General features: G+C 45.3%; 1 protein-coding gene and 1 long non-coding RNA gene across 2 annotated transcripts in view; both read left to right on the forward strand.

Moving 5' to 3' along the window:
* The window catches only part of LOC132363494 (zinc finger protein 28 homolog), an 86,540-nt gene that overhangs the window by 22,316 nt on the left and 44,141 nt on the right, over positions 1–20,083 (forward strand). The gene's annotated exons all lie outside the window — the stretch shown is intronic.
* The window catches only part of LOC132363204 (uncharacterized), a 43,500-nt gene continuing 33,967 nt past the window's right edge, over positions 10,551–20,083 (forward strand). The window contains exon 1 of the long non-coding RNA XR_009502569.1: positions 10,551–10,637. This is a non-coding gene — a long non-coding RNA (uncharacterized LOC132363204). The remainder of the gene's footprint in view (positions 10,638–20,083) is intronic.

A 20,083-nucleotide genomic window follows, 5' to 3' on the forward strand; every position in this document is an offset into this window, starting at 1 on the left:
GATTGTTTACTTGAGATTTGTTTTGTTTCCTGAGGTAGGCTTGTATCACTGTGAACTTCCCTGTTAGAACTGCTTTTGTTACATCCCATAGATTTTGGAATGTTGTGTTTCCATTTTCATATGTCTCCAGTTATTTTTTTATTTGCTCTTTGCTTTCTTCAGTCACTCATTGGTTATTTAGTAGCATATTATTTAGCCATCACATATTTTTGGGTTTTGCCTTTTTTTTTTCCTTGTAGTTGATTTCTAGTCTCCTACTGTTGAGGTCAGGAACGATACTTAATATGATTTCAATCTTCTTAAATTTATTGAGACTTATTTTGTTACCTAGCATGTGGTCTATCCTGGAGAATGTTCCATGTGCACTTGAAAAGAATGTGTATTCTGCGTTTGGGGGTGAAATGTTTGTATATATATACACACACACACATATATATATATATGTATATATATGTATATATATATGTGTATATATATATATACACACACATATATATATACATATATATATAGAGAGAGAGAGAGAGAGAGAGTCCATGTGATCTAATATGTCATTTAAGGGCAGTGTTTCCTTATTGATTTTCTGTCTGGATGATCTGCCCATTGATGCAAGTGGGGTGTTAAAGTTCCCTACTATTATTGGTTTACTGTCATTTCCTATCTTTTTGTTTGCTAATATTTATTTTATGTATTTAGGTGCTCCTATATTGGGTGCTCCAATATTTACAACTAGTATTGCTTCTTTTTTGTTTGATCCCTTGATCATTATGTTATGTCCTACTTTGTCTCCTGTTAGAGTCTTTGTTAAAGTCATTTTGTTTGATATAAGTATTCCTACCCCAGCTTTCTTTTCATTTCCATTTGCATGGAATACCTTTTTTTATCCCCTCACTTTCAGTCTGTGTGTGTTTTTAGATCTGAATTGAGTCACCTGTAGGCAGCATATATATGGGTCTTGGTTTTTTTGATCCATTCAGGCCTTCTTTTGATTGGGGCATTTACATTGAAAGTAAGTATTGATTGGTGTGTATTTATTGTCACTTTGTTTATTGTTTTCTGGTTGTTTTGTAGTTCTTTTTTGTTCCTTCTTTTTCTTTCTTCCCTTGTGATTTGATGACTATCTTCAGTGTTATGTTTGGATTCCTTTCTCATTTCTATGTGTATATCTGTTATAGATTATGGTTTATGCTACCATGAGATTTTGTGTAACACTCTATATATATGTGATTATTTTAAGTTCATATCTTAAGTTCAGATGCTTTCTAGGAACCCTGGATCTTTACCACCACTACCCTCCCCTCAACATTTAATGTTTTTTTTTTTCTTTCTCTTTCTCTCTTTTTTTTTTTTTTTTTTTTTGCTGTGCCACATGGCACATGGGATCTTAGTTCCCCAACCAGGAATCAAACCCGTGCTCCCTGCAGTGGAAGCGCCATGTCCTAACCACTGAACCACCAGGGAATTCCCACATGTAATGTTTTGACATCATATTTTGCATCTTTTATTTTGTGTGTATTCTTAAACTACTTATTGAGGATGTAGATGATTTTACTACTTTTGACTTTTAAACTTCCTACTAGCTTTATAAGTGGTTGATCTACTACCTTTACTGTATGTTGCCTTTACCAAAGAAATATTTCCTTTCCTAATTTTCACATTTCTAGTTGTGATAGTTTCTTTTCCACTTAGAGAAGTCCCTTTAATATTTCTGGTAAAGCTGGTTTAGTGGTGCTGAACTCTTTTAGCTTTTGCATGTCTCAAAAACTCTATCTCTCCTTCAAATCTGAATAATAGTTTGCTGGGTGGAGTATTCTTGGCTATGTGCTTTTCCCTTTCATAAGTTTTTATTCATTTATTTATTTTATGTTTGGCTGTGAGTCTGTTTCATAGACAGGTTCATTTGTGTCATATTTTAGATTCCACATATAAGTAATATCATATGGTATTTGTCTTTGTCTGACTTACTTCACTCAGTATGATAATCTGTACTTGCATCCATGTTGCTGCAAATGCCATTATTTCATTCTTTTTTATGGCTGAGTAGTATTCCATTGTATATGTGTACCACATCTTTATCCATTCATCTGTCAATGGACATTTAGGTGGTTTCCATGTCTTGGCTATTGTGAATAGTGCTGCTATGAACATAGAGGTGCATGTATCATTTTGAATTACAGTTTTGTCCAGGTATATGCCCAGGAGTGGGATTGCTGGATCATATGGTAATTCTGTTTTTAGTTTTCTGAGGAACCTCCATACTGTTCTCCATAGTGGCTGCACCAATTTACATTCCCACCAACAGTGTAGGAGGGTTCCCTTTTCTCCACACCCTCTCCAGCATTTGTTATTTCCTACTAGTGTATTTTTTATATAAATTCGTTTAATTTTATTTATTTTTGGCTGCCTTGCTTCTTCATTGCTGCACGCGGGCTTTCTCTAGTTGAGGCAAGCGGGGGCTACTCTTCATTGCGGTGCGCGGGCTTCTCATTGTGGTGGCTTCTCTTGTTGCAGAGCACGGGCTGTAGAGTGCAGGCTCAGTAGTTGTGGCACACAGGCTTAGTTGCTCCGCGGCATGTGGGATCCTCTTGGACCAGGGCTCGAACCCATGTCTCCTGCATTGGCAGACGGATTCTTAACCACTGCGCCACCACAGAAGCTCCCTACTACTGTATTTTAAATTTCATTTATTGTATTCTTCAGCTCTGATTGGTTCTTCTTTATATTTTCTAACTCTTCATAAACGTCCTTGCTGTGTTCGTCATTCTTCTCCCAAGTTTGTTGAACATCTTTTTTTTTTTTTAACATCTTTATTGAAGTATAATTGCTTTACAATGGTGTGTTAGTTTCTTTTGGGAGGTCTGACGTCTTCTGCCAGCGTTCAGTAGGTGTTCTGTAGGAGCAGTTCCACGTGTAGATGTGTTTCTACTGTATCTGTGGGAAGGAAGGTGATCTCCGCGTCTTACTCTTCCGCCATCTTGCCCCTCCCCCTGTTGGATTCCTGAACATCTTTATGGTCATTACCTTGAATTCTTTATTCATTTGATTGCTTATCTCCACTTCACTTAGTTCTTCTTCTGGGGTTTTGTCTTGTTCCTTCATTTGGAACATATTCCTTCTTCTCCTCATTTTGTCTAATTCTCTGTGTCTATATCTATGTATTAGGTAGGTCAGTTTCATTTCCCAATCTTGTAGATGTGACCTTAATGTACGAGACAACCTATGGTGCCCAGACACAAACTCCCTTCTGGACATCTGAGTTATATGCTCTGGGGGTGCTCCCTAGGTGGGCTTATGGGTCCTTCTGTTGTGGTGAATCTGACCACTGTGGATTCACTCATAGGTGGGACTGTTCCCTGGCCTGTTTGGCTCTCAGGCTTTGCTGACCCACTGGTGGTCTGGGGCCGGGTCCTGGAGTGACTGGTTGCTCATCCCATGGGGGACTCAGGACAGGTGCCGGCCTGCTGGTGGGCTAGTAAGCCCCCAGAGCTTATAGGCTAGATGGAGGACCCCAAAATGGTGCTTTTCAGCAATGATGTCCTTGTGGTAAAACAAACTCCCCAAAATGACTGTTGCCAGCCAGCATCGGTGTCCTGAAAGGGAATCCCAGATGCCTCCTGCCTCTCTGAGATGTTCTCCAAGATCAGCAAGTGGGACTGAACCAGTCCTGCAGGGAGGCTAGGGCCTCATGGTCCGGCTTCCCATGGTGGAGCCTTGGGTTGCTGACCTCAAGCCCCAGATGTGAGGGCGGGGATGAAGGGCGAGGTCACCCCATGTCAAAGGTCACACGTCTGACAGAGCCTGGCCCTGCCTTGAACGTGGTGACGTCACTGTCTTTGTTCTTAAACAAAGGGCATAGACCCAGGGCGACCTTAAATTGGGCAGACCACTGGCCCAGGATGTCACCAGACCCCCATACCATCCTGTCCAGTCCTGGTTCCCTGGGGAAACTGAATCAAGACACACACATTGTTAAAAAAAAAAAAAAGACACACATTTGGCTCCAGGAGGGCATGCCCATTCGGGACCAGGTTCAGCTCAGAGCCCAGGTGGGGGGTGGGCTGGTCAGCCACAGGTGTCCTGTTGACCTGTCACTGAAGAGGCAGGGGGCGGATCTTGGGAAATTGTCCAATCAGAGCCCTCCATGAGAGGGCGAGCCCAGAGCACCCTCCAATCAGAGCTGGGGGCAGGCCCGCTGGCACCCTGCGTGGACCTCGCTCTCGCCCAGCTGCTGTGCTCACCTGCCACATGTGGTCCCGGGTGTACCGTCCCCATCGTTCTCACCTGCCCGGGCCGCGGGCCGCAAGGAGAATGCCCCTGAGAGGCAGGAGGGCTGGAAGCAGCCATGGACCCGGTCCTACCCCAGGGCTCACAATCCAAGTCTCCACCCTGCGCCGCAGGGTCAGGTACCGGCGTCCTGTCCGGACCTTACGTGGGGGTCCCGCCCCAGTCCTTTGCTGGGTAGTGGTCGGAGGGAGGATGGGACGACCACTGGTTGCAGGGTGGGGGTGGGGTGCGGTTCGTGTGGCTGCAGGGGACCCGCCCTGGACCTGACGGTTCTGCGTTCACTCTGATCACAGGTTTCAGCAAAGGTAGAATAATGGATCTTTTCCCAATTTCCTTCCACTTAGTGAAAACAAGTGTTTCATTTCTGTTCTTTGCCTCCTGGTGGGGACGCTGTTGTTTTGACTTGTGCTGTTCTGGGGCTTAGTCTGGGAATGCGGCTGGGGAAGGAGTCACACCCGGCACAGGCAGAAAGTCCTGCCAGCACCCAGGAGAAAGGGGCCAGGTGGCGGGAGGACAGGCGGGGTGGAAGCCATGCTCAGCCTGGGCAAGGCTCCCCGTGCTGGGAGCTGTCCCTCCCCACCCCCAGTGTGAGTCAGGCCCTTGAGAACCTCAGACACACGGAGATCACATCAGGCCGTGCCTGGCACCTAACAGCCCCTTCCTAGCACAGGCAGCTAACCTGCAACGTGCTGACAGGGCCCTGGCCTCCTCCAGGCCTGCGGGGACAGGAGGGAAGAGGCTCAGGACTGGAGATGCACTCCTGAGGTGTGGGGCCCCCCTGATACCCTGGGGATTCCACTTCAGGTCCCACCCCCTCTGCCCCCAGCCCTCCAGGGCTCCCACCTCCCTTGGGGGGGGGAAGCCCAAGTCCTCCCCTGTGGCCCGCTAGGCCCTGCATGACCTGCCCTGTCCCCTCCCTGCCCTCACCCCCCCCTCCCCCTTTCCCCTGCCTTGCAAGGAGGGGCAGCCCTGCTCCAAGCTCCTGGTCACTCATTCACCTGCTTGTGATGTTCCTGGAGCCCCTGCCGGATCTCCTGGAACTGCAAAGGAACAACAGCGATCACACTGGGAGGTGGTCGATGGAGGTGGGCAGGAGTGCAGACTGAATGCTGTGTGTGCTTCTCCCCAGCTGTGTGACCCCGGGCAAATCATGCTACCTCTCTGGTCCCTGCTCTCATCAAATGGGATACTACCTACCATACTCAAGAGTGGGAGGTAATTAGGGAGACCCCTGGTTTTCATTCTAGGTATGAAGTGGAGGTCAAAGAGGGGCACAACCTGCCCCGGTCCCCTCCCTGCCCTCCCCTCCTCCCTCTCTCCCCCTCGCTCACTCTGCTCCAGACACACGGGCCTCCTCACTATTCCTCCAACACACCAGGCCCGGTCCTGCCCCAGGACCTTTGCACATGCTGTGCCCTCTTCCTGAAACAGCCTTCCCTGTTCTCTCTAGGGTGGCAGGAACTCCTTATCTTCCATGTCTCACTGTGAACGTCACTTCCTCCGAGAAGCCCTTCCTGACTACCTTAGCTCAAAATCTTGGCTCACTTTCACCCGTTCACCTTCTATTTTCTTTTAAGCACTTACATTTTGTGAATCTTGTTTCTCTATTTACTTATTTGTCTCTCTCCTTCCCTTAGAGCTGCCGGGTCCTGTGAGGTAACCACTAGTCAAATGTGGCTCTTTAACCTTCAATCAGTTAAAATTCAGCTCCTTACTGGAGCTCAGTAGCCACATATGGCTGGCGGGTGCCATATTGGACCCTGTTGATAGAGAACATCCGTATCATTGAGTCAGATCCTGTCTTTCCCCTGCTCAAACACCCCCCAGGGCTCTCAGTCTCCCAGAGTCAAAGCCGAAGTCCTCAGGTGGGTTTTGAAGGCCCCACGGCATCTTTAGCACCCCTCTGACTTCAGTCCCTTTATTCCAGCCACACAGGCCTCCCTGCTAGTCCTTGAACACTACCTCAGGTCCTTTGCTCAGGCTGATTCTTGCCTGAAACAATCTTTGCTGGGACAGTTGCAAAATGATCGTTTGAGCCCTGGAGAACTCCCCCAGCCTTGCCCGTGGGGCCCTTGGCTTTCGTCTCCTTAATTGTTTTAATGGTCCCATTGTCCCAGATTTGGCCAGTAGGAGCCCCTTCCAACTGGCTTCTGGGCTGTAGTGACAAGCCCACATCATTTTGTGAGCACTGCCTGGCTTTCAGGCGTAACTAGATGCTCCAGGATTACTGTCCCAGCCCTGGGATCATCTTTGTTAACATGCAGATTTCTGAGCTCAAGCCTGGTGCTTCTAGTTAGGGGATTCCTAGGAGAATGAGTAACTTTTTAACATTTTCTTTTTTTTTTTTTAAGTACATATTTTTTTAAATTAATTAATTAATTTATTTATTTTTGGCTGTGTTGGGTCTTCGCTTCTGGGCGAGAGCTTTCTCTAGTTGTGGCAAGTGGGGGCCACTCTTCATCGCGGTGCGCGGGCCTCTCACCATCGCAGCCTCTCTTGTTGCAGAGCACAGGCTCCAGACGCGCAGGCTCAGTAGTTGTGGCTCACGGGCCCAGTTGCTCCGCGGCATGTGGGATCTTCCCAGACCAGGGCTCGAACCCGTGTTCCCTGCATTGGCAGGCGGATTCTCAACCACTGCGCCACCAGGGAAGCCCTAACTTTTTAAATTAAAAAAAAAAAAAAAAACCTTCCTGGTGGGTTAGGGTGGCAGGAAAACTAGGAGGGAGGTGGGTGCGATTATAAGGGCAACACAGGAGACCCTTGTGGTGATGAACATACTCTGTATCTTGACTGTGGATAAATGAACCCACCCAGGTGTTATAATTGTATAGAACTTAATACACACACACACACACACACACACCCCTGAATAAAATAGATTGTATCAATGTTAAGATCCTGGTTGTGACATTGTACTATAGTTTTGCAAAATGTTACTACTGGGGAAAACTTGGAAAAATGTAGAAGAGATCTCTCTGAATTATTTCTTACAACTGCATGTGAATCTACAGTTCTCTCAATAAAAATTTTCAATTAAAAAAGAGACATACTGGGAATTCCCTGGCGGTCCAGTGGTTAGGGCTCTGCCCAGTCACTGCTGAGGGCGCGGGTTCGATCTCTGGTCGGGGAACTAAGATTCCCAGAAGCCGCGCAGCGTGGTAAGAAAAAAAAAAAAAGAGACATACTAACAGAAACGTAAGAAAATGGTTTCATGATGGGGATGCCAATAATATGAGAGGCCATGAAAAAAAAAAAAATAATAATACATGGGCTGCGGCTTCCAAGCAATGATCGTGTCGAGGTAAATGAATGAATTTCCCCTGTCACTGTCCAATCTGCTTTTCAGAAATAAATGTGAGATTAAAATTCAGGATGAAAAACAAAAAGAAAAAGTGTGACACAAAGAAGCAGCTTCATTTGGGACCCATTGTTTTCAACCACAAATACGCTATTATAAAATTCCTTAAAGGGATGATCTTACCAGTTATATTCGTGGAAAACACAGCAATAAAACCAGAGATACAAGAAAACAAATGAAACCAAATGGTCACAGACAATTAAAATCGATCACTGATTTCTTTGATCACTGGTTGGCTATCTATATGCTTTCTAGTACAAACTAGGAAACTATTTGCGGGGGGACCTTTTTATTTTGATATAATTTCAAGCTTACAGAAAAGTTGCAAGATCAGTACAAAGAACTCCTGAATATTCCCTTCACCCAGTTTTCCCAACATTCATAGCTGGTCCCTTTTGCTTTTTGATTTTCTCTCTGTGTATATATACATACGTATATGTAAATTATTCATATTTCCCCCCTTAACTCTGGATGTAAATTGCATTCTGTGCCCCTGTAACCAAGCAGGACCCTATGGGGACTTTGCAGGACAAACCGCCCCCCCATGTCCTCCACCTTCCTCTTGTCTGTAAAAAAACCTTCAGCTTCCTAGGCCTTCCTTGAGTTCCTAAGAATAAATTCAATCAGAGAAGGGAGAAAATGCAGAAAGAAAGTAAAACAGCCAAGCAAGACGAAATAACAATGATTTAGCCATTAAAGTCAAGGACCTTCCGTTCCTCCTCAAGGGCTATAGATAATATTCTGAGTCATGTCCTTTGAGTTGTTTTGCAGATACTGAAACCCCCACTAGGTGGATGGAGTTAACTGCACGATGCCCACAAGCAGGTAGACCCCCAGACCAATTGGAACCAGAAGGTTTATGATGTTGATGCCTGATTACCTCACCACCAACCAATCAGAAGAACGTCCACCAGCTGATCACGCACACACAACCCCCTCTCTCACCCCATCTTTAAAACCTTTTCCCTGAAAACTACTGGGGAGTGAGTCTGGGGCTTTTGAGCACTAGCTGCCTGGACTCCTGGCTTGGCGCCTGCAATAAACATTCCCCTTTCCTTCACCACAACCCGGGTCAGTAAACTGGCTTTACTGGCCGCACGTGAGCAGACCCAGTTTGGTTCGGTAACATCCCCTTTATCCTGCAATACTTCAGTGGCTGCTCCCAAACAGCCAACTAGGAGGTTTTGCTAGTGAAAGGGCGCCCTCTTGTGGTCACTATTTTTCTCCACTGAACGCTTTCTTTGTATATTGTGGATACAATTACTTTGTCAGTGTCTGTTTCACAAATATCTTCTTGTGGCTTGCCTGCTTGCTTTCTTCACAGTGCCTTTCAATGAGCAAATGTTTAAAAATTTAATGACCTACTTGATCTTTCCTTTGTGTGTATTTGCCACATTTTGTATCCTAGCTAAGAAATCTTTGCCTAACCCAAGGTCACAAAGATTGTTTTTAAATATTTATTTATTTATTTGGTTGTGCTGGGTCTTAGTTGCGGCACATGGGCTCCTTAGTTGTGGCATGCATGTGGGATCTAGTTCCCCGACCAGGAATGGAACCCGGGCCCCCTGCACTGGGAGCGCAGAGTCCCAACCACTGCGCCACCAGGGAAGTCCCAAGATTTTTCTCCTGTGTTTCTTCCAGATGTTTTAGAGTTTTATCTCTTACATTCAGTTCCATGATTCACTCTGAACTGACTTGTGTATACTATATTATGATGAAGTTATCGTTTCTGAATCGACAGACATGCCCTTAAAAAGAAGACCTATAAGAATTTTCAATTCTCCCAAAATTGAGCCTGTTAATTTAATGCAAATAAGCCAGCTGCAGCCCATCCTGGACACCATCCACTGCACATCTGAGCTTCTCCAAGTGCCTGAGATGACAGTTCACAGCCAGGAACTGCTCGCAGAGCCCCCAGGCCTGCCCCAGCCTCACCTCAGTCACCCTGGCAGCCCTCCCTGTACTAGAAGCATCCTGCCTAGAACCTGGAAAAAGGCTGGGGATGGGTCCCTAAAAGGGGAGAGGGGGCGGTTAGGGCAGGGCAGAGGCTTCTCTGTGTGTGATTGGAACCAAACAGCTGTACAGGGCCCTGGGGAGGCAGCAGAAGCAGCAGGTACTCACAGCCTCTCCCCTGTCCACATTGGGATACATTATATTTATTATATATGCTCTTTATATGGTTAATTTTTGTCCCTCCCCACTGGAATCTAAGAAGGATGAGGGCAAGGATTTTTGTGTTCGTTTACTGCTGTCTTCCCCCGTGCAGACAATAGAGTCTGGAATACAGAGATGCTTAATGAGCATTTTTTTTGAGGAATCCCCATGCATTTTTCCCGGGTACACTCAATACAAATACATACATAGGTACAAAAGTGAAAACATGAGCTAGGTCGCCATCCAGTGGCCACCATAGGATATCACAAGGCATATATTAGTAACAAAAGCAACACGTAGAGAAATGAATAAAATATGACCCCATTTCCCCAAGAAATAAGAGACTTTCAGGGGAGAAACATTCCAACAATGGGAATATCTTTTTATATGGGTGTGTTAGCATGAGGAACATGTTTGGAGAGATAAGCATTTATTGCTTATGTGAGCGGCCATTGCTTATCAGAGTAAACTGGGCGCTCAGGGATTAGCGGGAGGCCACGCCCCCAGCAGCATCCCTGGGCTCCTTAGCCGATAACCACGCCCACGTAGGCGGATCCCTCCTTAACCGCGCCCAGGAATTTCGGTTTCTGGAATGACCTAGAGGGGAGAGGCTGGACCTTGGGCCCAATCGCGTCCCGCGGGGGAGGGGAATCGCCTTTCTCTGCTCGGCTATTGGAGGATGTTGTTGGCCCGCCCCTCCTCGGGGCTCCACCAGTCCCAAGCCGAGGGCTTGCCTCCTTTTCCGCTCCCGACAGTCCTGGAGCCGGAAGCAGAAGCGGCGGTCGGGGAGTGGTCGCCGGGGACTGCGGTTTCCCTTCCGCGCCAGCCTATTTCTCGGGAGGTAGGTTTTTCCTGTGTCCACCGGAGGTCCTGGCCCCGCGTCTGCTCGTCGGCCGAGGCTGGAGGAGTGGCGGGCGGCGGTGGGAATGGGTCAGAGGGCGGGGCACAGTTCCAAGAGTAGGGGGCGGGGTCATTAAAAGCGCGAATTCCCGGGTCCCGCCCGGGTGGAGGCCGGTGGGATGGGACTGAGCCCCGGGGGTTTTGGTTGGCGCGGGACCTTCTGACCCCCTGGGCCTTAGGACCCGGATCGCACTCACTGTAGGATTTTGGGGAAGGATGGGTGTAGGTGAGATGTAAGTGCAGCCTGGTTTCCATTGGCTCAGAGCAAAACTGAGCTCCGTGCAGAGAGGTCAGCGTTGGGTCTGGACGGCGACGTGGACCCAGGCCCTGTTTCCTTGGGAACCGCAAAGATAAGGTGCCTGTGGATTGTATGTCCGGAAACTCCTTATCTGAGCCCTGCACCTGGGTGGAGATGGAGACGGATTCTTGGTATCCAAGGGAATTATGTCTGACAGGCAGGAGACGGACGTTGTCTTCCTTCTGATAGGACTTCGGTCAGAAGGTGTGCTTTTAATGGACAGAGTATTCAGCGAGGTAGACGGCAATGGCTCAAAAGGGAGCTGTTTTGACACTTTACAGCTGTAGCGTGTTCTTGGAGGATACGTTTCCTGCTAATTTTGCTGGCTTCATCCGCCCTCCCAGCATGATGAATGACAGGGCCGGTACTTTCTCAGCTGATTTTTACTCTCTCGTATCCCGTGAGACGTTCTGCTCAGCCGGGCGCCAGTCGTGAGAGCCTCAGTCAGCTCTCCGGTGATAGTAGGCAGGTTGCTAAGCCTCTCAGAGCCTCAGTTTACACATCTCTAAATTGAATGCAGGTGCGTAACAGTACCTGCATTTAGCAAGTGATGAGTGTGATGTAAATCATCTGTCTAGAGCAGTGATTTTTCAACCCTGGGGCAGTTCCCCCCCCCCCGCCCCCGGGGACTCTTGACAATATCCAGAGACATTTTTATACCACCTGGGGGGTGAAGGTGGGGTGCTACTGGCATCTAGTGGGTGGAAGCCAGGGATGCTTCTCAACACCCTGCACTGAATGGGGCCGCACTTACAACTAAAGTTATTTAATAGTGCAGATATGAAGAAACCCTGTTTAGAGTGAGTGATGCATGATGTGGAGTAGACAGTCATTAGATACCATGATATCGTTATTATTCTATTGGTAAATTTTCACAGAGAAATGATTGTCTTCCAGATCCAAAGTAATTCCTTAATCTTAACAAAACACCATTTCTATATTTGCTTTTTTTTTTTTTTTTTAACTTTGGGTTTATTTATTTATTTATTTTTATGGCTGTGTTGGGTCTTCGTTTCTGTGTGAGGGCTTTCTCTAGTTGCGGCAAGTGGGGGCCACTCTTCATCGCGGTGCGCGGGCCTCTCACCATCGCGGCCTCTCTTGTTGCGGAGCACAGGCTCCAGACGCGCAGGCTCAGTAGTTGTGGCTCACGGGCCCAGTTGCTCCGCGGCATGTGGGATCTTCCCAGACCAGGGCTCGAACCCGTATCCTCTGCATTGGCAGGCAGATTCTCAACCACTGCGCCACCAGGGAAGCCCCTATATTTGCTTTTTAATGAAATAATTCAATGAAGTGTACACAAGCAATATACAGATTTTAACACTTAGCCATATTTGCTGCACACATTTGTAAAACAGTATGGATATTTCTCCCCCTCCCTCCCCAGAGGTAGCCATTTCTAATTTGACATGTAGCCTTGTAGTTTATGTGTATATAGGCTTTTTAAAAACGTGTGTGCCCTTAAACAACACATGGTAATTTTTGTGTGTTTTTAAAAACTGCCATAACAGCATCCTACTGTTAGGATTCATCGCCAGCTTTTTTTCTTTTCCTTCAACGTTATTTTTGAGATTTAGTTTTTATACACCAGGGTTTCTGAAATTCAGCACCGCTGACGTTCAGGACCAGATCATTACTTTTTAGGCGTCTTTTCTGTGCACTGTAGGGTGTGGACCAGCATCCCTGGTCTCCTTGCACCAGATGCCAGTAGCAGCCCCTCCGCAGTCAGTCGTGAGGTTCAAAACTGTCTCCAGACACTGCCGGGGGTCCCCCCAGGGAGCAAAATTGCCCTTAGTGGAGAACAAGTTTATACAAAATGATGTAATTAGTTCCTTACATCTGCCTTGTATATACCATGACTTACTTAACCATTTTCTTGTTGATGGTGTTTTGGTCTATTTTCTCAATGTTTCACTTTTGTTACCCACTCAGGTCCTTGGAGTCTGTAGTCAATAGAAATTGATAAGAGACCAGAGGAGAAATTCAGGAAAGGCTTCTTTGGGACTCGCTGTGAGGGAGTGAAAACAAGCAACAGGTGCCCTTGCTCGCTCTCCGAGGGGGTTGGATGGTTCCGTAAATGGGGTGAGGCGGGGGCAGACCTGGGTCGGGCCGGAGGGGTGGCTGGGGTGGTCTGTCCCCCACTGCCGGTGGTGCTGTGTGCGGGGATCGTGCACAGGACCCTGCTTTTCCTCCGGCACCTCAGAAATGGCAGTTGTGTTTTGGCCTTTTCCTATCTTATGTTCTTAATTGTCCCCGCTTGGCATGTTTGCAGTTATTTTTAGTCCCTTAGAGTGAGTTTGTATCCTGTTTCAGGAGAAGATGTTTGTCCAAGGGCAAGTGCAAGCACTGCAGTAAAGGGTCCCAGCCTACCTCACTTTCACACACACCACCCATCCTTGCCCTTAAATCCTGTATGCAGCTGTGACAGTGGTCCAGAGAGGCGGTGCACAATCACAAGATCATTAACAGTTTGGTGACACAATTTTTATCGAGCCCCATGTTTAAAAATCACGACTTACATGGAACACTTGTGTGATTTGTGTCGCTAAGTGAACAAATTCTGCGTGTGAAAAATTGGGCAAAGTATGGTACCAAACGGTATACTGTGAAAAGAGGTCCCATGCCAGTCCCCATGTCACTTGGTTGGGCCCATTGAAAGCCATCAAAATTTCCAGGTGCTCGTGGGGTTTTCAGATCTCTGCCTGTATCAACGTGTGATCTTCTGTAAGCCCAAACAACCATTGACGTGTACATTTTAAATTGTAATAGAAACTGCCAGATTGTCGTTGGAATGGCTCCCAGGGTCTGAGAAGGGCTGTTTCTCGCCCATTCTGGCCAATAGCTCTGAAGTTCATGGTCACATGGAAGGGTTGAGTCAGCCCTCAGTTGTGTTAGCTGGGTTCACCTTACTCACCGAAGCTAGCTTTGCATCTTTTTGAAGTTTCCTTCTATGGCAAGATTCCCTGGCCAGGTTTTGCAGAGCTCACTTTTGCTAAGAAGATTCGATTCTTCTGTCAATTTTAGTCCACAGTTCTTTTTTTCCTACCATGTCTGACTTCTCAGAGTGAATTCTGGAAATTTTCAGTGTCCTGCACGCTGTGGTTTTTCTGTTGTTTTTCTTTCACGGAGGCACGTGCTCTCCAATATGATAGCCAGTAGCCACATATCTTGTTTTTATTTAAAGAGTTTAGTGTGTATTTTTTAAAAAACAGCTTTATTGAACTATAACTCACATACCATACAATTCACCATTTAAAGTGTACACTTTAGTGGCTTTTCGTATTCACAGAGTTGGACAACCGTCATCACAGACATTTTTAGACTATCTTCACTACCTCAAAAAGAAACCCTATACCTTTTACCTATCACCCCCTCTCTCCCCAACCCCTACCCCAGCCCTAAGCAACCACTAATCTACCTTCTTTCTCTATAGATTTCCTTCTTTGGGGTATTTCATATGAATAGAATCATATAGAATGTGGTCTTTTACGATTGGCTTCTTTCATAATGTTTTCATGGTTCATCCATGTTGTAGCCTGTGTCAGAATTTCCTTCCTTTTTAAGGCTGAATAATATTCCCGTGTAAGGATGGACCCCGTGTTTATCCATTCATCTGCTGATGGACACTTGGGTGGCTAACACCTTTTGGCCATTGTGAACATTTGTGTACAAGTATGTGTTTGAAGCTGTTCTCAACTCTTTTGCTAGATCCCTAGGAGTGGAATTGCTGGGTCATGTGGTAACTGTATGTTTACTCACTTGAGGAACTGCCAGACCTTCTTCCACAGCAGCTACACCATTTTACATTCCCACTAGCAGTGAATGAGGATTCTGATTTCTCCACATGTCACCAAGCCTCGTTGTTATTTGACTTTTTGATTCCAGCTGCCCTAGTGGGTGTGAGTGATAACCTCGTCGTGGTTTGGGTTTGCATTTCCCTGGTGGCTCATGGTGTTGAGCAGCTTTTCATGTGTTTATTGGCTCCCTGTGTATCTTTCTTGGAGAAATGTCTCCTTAGCTCCTTTGCCCACTTTTATTGGATAACTTATCTTTTTATTCTTGAGTTGTAGGAGTCTTTAAAAATCCATTCTAGATACAATTCCCTTATCAGATATATGATTTCCAATTATTTCCTCCTATTCTGTGGATTGGCTTTTCACTTTCTAGATCATGTAAACACATCCCCAGCCTTGCCCCAACCCCTGTTCAGTCACCCTGGGTGAGCCCTTCAGCACCAGAAGCATTCCTTGTAGAACCTGGAAAAGGTTGGGGCTGGCTCTCTGGGGAGGTGGGGGTCAGGGCAGAGCGGAGGCCTCCCTGTGTGTGATGGGAATCAAACAGCTGAGCTGGGCCTGGGAGAGGCAGCAGAGGGACAGGTGCTCACAGACACTCCCCTGTTCCTTACCTGTGTACTGCGCCCTTGACGTGTGCCCCCATACTGGGATATATTATATTTATTATATGTGCTATTTGTTAATATGGTTATTTCCTGTCCCTCCTCACTGGAATCTAAGAAGGGTAAAGGATTTTTGCGGTCATTTACTACCATACTGTCCAGTTCGGAGAACAGTCTGGGACATAGGAGATGCTTAACAAGTATTTATTAGAGGAATACACCGCATTTTTCTTTGTGCGCACACAAAAAGTCTCTGTAAGATTATACAAAATGCTGGTGACGGTGTTTGTCTTGAGGGAGGGCTCTTGGGGGATGCGGTATTTGGATTGAGAGGATCTTTTTATTGACAGTGAACTGCCACAAAAAGTCCTTAACCTTCAAAGAGTTAGACCCTGTGCTTTGGTTTGGGCCGATTATCATATTTATTATTTAGTAAAAGAAAAAGATATAGTTGCACAAAAGTGTGTATTAAATGATCCCACTTTTGGAAAAAATTAGAAACATCATAAGAAGAAAATCCTAAATATGGGTGTATCGTTTGACAGCCTTATAAGCATGAAGAAAAGTAAACAGGATTTCTCTGTTCTGGACGTTTCACGTAAATGGAGTCACACACTATGTGTCCTTTTGTGTCTGGCTTCTCTCGTTGAGCATCTGTTTTCAAGTTCTGTCCACATACCACGTGTCAATGCTTCATTCCTTTTCAAGACAGAATAATATTCTACTGTGTTGATGGCTCACATTGGGTTTATCCACCCATCTCTTGATGGACACTTGAGTTGTTTCCACCTTTCAGTTGTGAATAATACTGCAGTGAACACTGATACACCAGTATCTGTTTGAGTACTTGTTTTCAATTCCTTTGGATATATTCTGTTGACCTAAAACAATAAAACAGCAAAATGGGTTTATTTGGGAACAGCAAAATTGCAATCCCGGACTTGTAATTTATGGTGAGCCACAGGCAAGTCTGGAGGACAGAAGAGAGCAGGATTCTTCTATAAAGGAGAAGGGGGAGTTGGGAGGGGCCGTTATAAACAGAGTCCATTGGAGGAAACTGGGGGTTCAGAGTGCAGTGGTTTTTCCTTGGCTGAGTGCTGACGGTCTCTCATTGGCTGGGCTGTTGCCAGGCAAGGAGAAATTCTTCCTCCCCCTGCTGAGTAGTAAAGTAGTAACCTTCCTGCTAGAGATGCAAAGATATTTCTCTTCCTATTGAGTTAGAAAGGCTTAAGAGCTCCCCCTGTCTGGCCTCCCGAAATTTTAAGTGAGGATTTTGTTTATTTCCACAATACCTAGGAGTGGAATTAATGGATCATATGCTAATTCTCTGTTTAACTTTTTGAGGAACCACCAAACATTTCCACAGCACCTGCCCCATCTTACACTCTCACCAGACGTGTACAGGGGTTCCAATTTCTCCACCTCCTCACCAATGCATTACTCAAGGCTTTTTTTATTTTCTGTGTCCTGATGTTCTGACAGCTGGGGCCTCACTGACCCTAGAGGGATCTGCCCCTCCCAGGGGTGGCCAATCCCTAGACAGTAAACAGCTCACCCGTGAGTTCACCTTTCACACACAAACCAGCCAGTGCAGAGCTGCATCCCAACCCCTCCTCTACGGGGCTCCCACTCTCGGGGCCACTGTCCCCCTGTCCTAGTCACCCCAGCAGCCCCTCCTCCCCAGAGCCCTGGAATCATGCAAACTAGCTGATCCTGAGCCTGCTCACCCTGCCTGCCGGCTCCTTCCCCAGGGAACCGCAGTAAAGCTTCTTGCCCACATTCTCCCTTCATCCCCCTGCCTCCTGAGCACGCCTGGTGCTTCCCCGTCTGGCCCTGTGTGCCCCCTCCCCTGGGGGAGGTCTGTGAGAACACATTATCTTTTCAGTGGCACTCACCTCCTAGACTGCTGGCCTCGCCATAGCTGAATAATAATAATCCCTGCATCTCAAAACAGCCAAGACTTGTTCTGTTCCATTTTTTAAATGATAGCTTAATGAAATCTATTTTATCTTTTTTTTTTTTCTTTTGTAGCTCATGCTTTCTGGGTTCTATCTAATAATTCTTTGTTCCAAGAACTCAAGGATAGACCCTAATGTTTCCTTCTCAAAGGTTTGCATTTCACAGATGGGCCAACAGGCACATGAAACGATGCTCAACATCACTAATTATTAGAGAAATGAAAATCAAAAATACAATGAGGTATCACCCCACACCAGTCAGAATGGCCATCATCAAAAAATCTACAAACAATAAATGCTGGAGAGGGTGTGGAGAAAAGGGAACCCTCCTACACTGTTGGTGGGAATGTAAATTAGTACAGCCACTATGGAGAACAGTATGGAGGGTCCTTTATTATTTTTTAAAATATTTATTTATTTGTTTTTATTTTGCTGCACCAGGTCTTAGTTTCGGCACAAGGGATCTTTGTTGCGGCATGCGGGATCTTTAGTTGTGGCATGCAGACTCTTAGTTGCGGTATGCATTCGGGATCTAGTTCCCTGACAGGGGATGGAACCCGGGCCCCCTGCATTGGGAGCACGGAGTCTTAACCGCTGGACCACCAGGGAAGTCCCTGGAGGTTCCTTTAAAAATGAAAAATAGAGTTACCATATGATCCAGCAATCCCACTCCTGGGCGTATAACTGGAAAAGACAAAAAAACTCTAATTTGAAAAGATACATGCACCCCATTGTTCACAGGAGCATTATTTACAATAGCTGAGACATGGAAGCAACCAAAGTGTCCATTGACAGATGAATGGATAAAGAAGATGTGAGATTTTATATATATATATATATATATATATATATATATGATGTGGTGTGTATATATATACACACACACACACATATACATATACACCTTCACAGTGGAATACTCCTCAGCCATAAAAAAAGAATGAGATAATGCCATTTGCAGCAACATGGATGGACCTAGAGATTATCATACTAAGTGAAGTAAGCCAGACAGAGAAAGACAAATACCATATGATATCACTTGTATGTTGAATCTTAAAAAATGATATAAATGAACTTATTTACAAAACAGAAATAGCCTCACAGACATAGAAAACAAACTTATGGTTACCAAAGGGGAAAGGTGGTATAAATTAGGAGTTTGGAATTAACAGATACTACTATATATGAAATAGATAAACAACAAGGTCCTGCTCTATAGCACAGGGAATTTTATACTCAATAAATTTGTAATAACCTATAAGGAAAAAGAATCTGAAAAAGAATATAGATAGATATGTATAACTGAATCACTTTGTTGTACACCAGAAACTAAAACTATTTACAACTGTAGTTGTAAATCAACCGTACTTCAATAAATAAAAAGCTTTGTACTTTAGCTTTTACATTTAGATCTATAATCCATCTCAAAATAATTTTTGTTTATAGTGTGAAATTGGGATTAGAGTTTATTTTTATATGGATTTCCAGGTGTTCCAGAACCATTTCTACCTTGAATTGCCTTTTGGCAGAATTAATTGAGCATATATGTAGGGTCTACCACTGGATTTTTAAATTCCATTCCATTGATTGATTCAACTGTCCTTATGGCAATACAACACTGCCTTGATTACTAGATGTATTAATTTGCTTGGGCTGCCATAGCAAAATACCACAGACTGGGTGGCTTAAACAACAGAAGTTCATTTTTCTTCCAATTCTAGAGGCTTAGAAGTTCAGACTTCTAAGGTCCAGGTGTCAGCAGTGTTGGTTATTTCCGAGGCCTCTCCTTGGCTTGTAGTTGGCTGTATTCTCCCCTTCTCCCCGTGTCCTCACGTGGTTGTCCTTCTGTGTGTGTGTGTGTGTGTGTGTGTGTGTGTGTGTGTGTGTGTAACCTAATCTCTTCTTATGAGGACACCAGTCAGATTGGAGTAGTGTTGGAGTAAAATGAGGATTAGGGGAATTCCCTGGCGGTCCAGCGGTTAGGACTCAGCACTTTCACTGCCCAGGCCCCAAGTTCAATACCCAGTCGGGGAACTAAGATCCCAAATGCCTCGGGGCATGGCCAGAAAAAAAAAAAAAAAGGTTGGGAAAAGAATAAAATGAGGATTAGGATCTCATTTTAACCTAATCACCTTTTTAAAGATCCCCGTCTCCAAATATAGTCACATTCTGAGATGTTGGGGGGTCAGGGCTTTAACAAATGAATTGGGGGGCGCACAATTCAGCTCTGCTGACACTAAACACTATCCTTATACTAAAATTCATAGAACTGCACACTGAAAGAATTAAATCAATTTTACTGTTTAATACTCTAAAAATAAAAAAAAGAAGATGCAACAAACGGTTTGTGTTGGATCTTGGTTAGGACAACCAGCTATAGAGAACACTTGGGGATAATTAAAGGAAATGAAGATACAGGCTATTGTCAACTAAAAATGCACAACCTAAAAGTTGAGAGTTATATTTTATTTGGCGGACATTCGTAGGACTTCAGGCCCGGGAGACAGCATCTCAAATAACTCTGAGAGACTGCTCTGAAGAGGAAGGGGGGAAGCCAGGATATATAGGAGTTTTTAAAACAAAAGCAGGTAGAACAGAAAATGAAACAGAAAATGAATTTTTCTAATTATAAGTAAAATGGTCAACGGTATAGAAGTTTATAGTTTTTTACTTCAACTCAAGTTGGAGGGTTTTTTTTTTTAATTTCTGTGAACTTTATTGACCCTCGCATGATACAG

This window comes from Balaenoptera ricei, chromosome 3 (assembly GCF_028023285.1).
Source record: "Balaenoptera ricei isolate mBalRic1 chromosome 3, mBalRic1.hap2, whole genome shotgun sequence".
Lineage (NCBI taxonomy): Eukaryota > Metazoa > Chordata > Mammalia > Artiodactyla > Balaenopteridae > Balaenoptera > Balaenoptera ricei.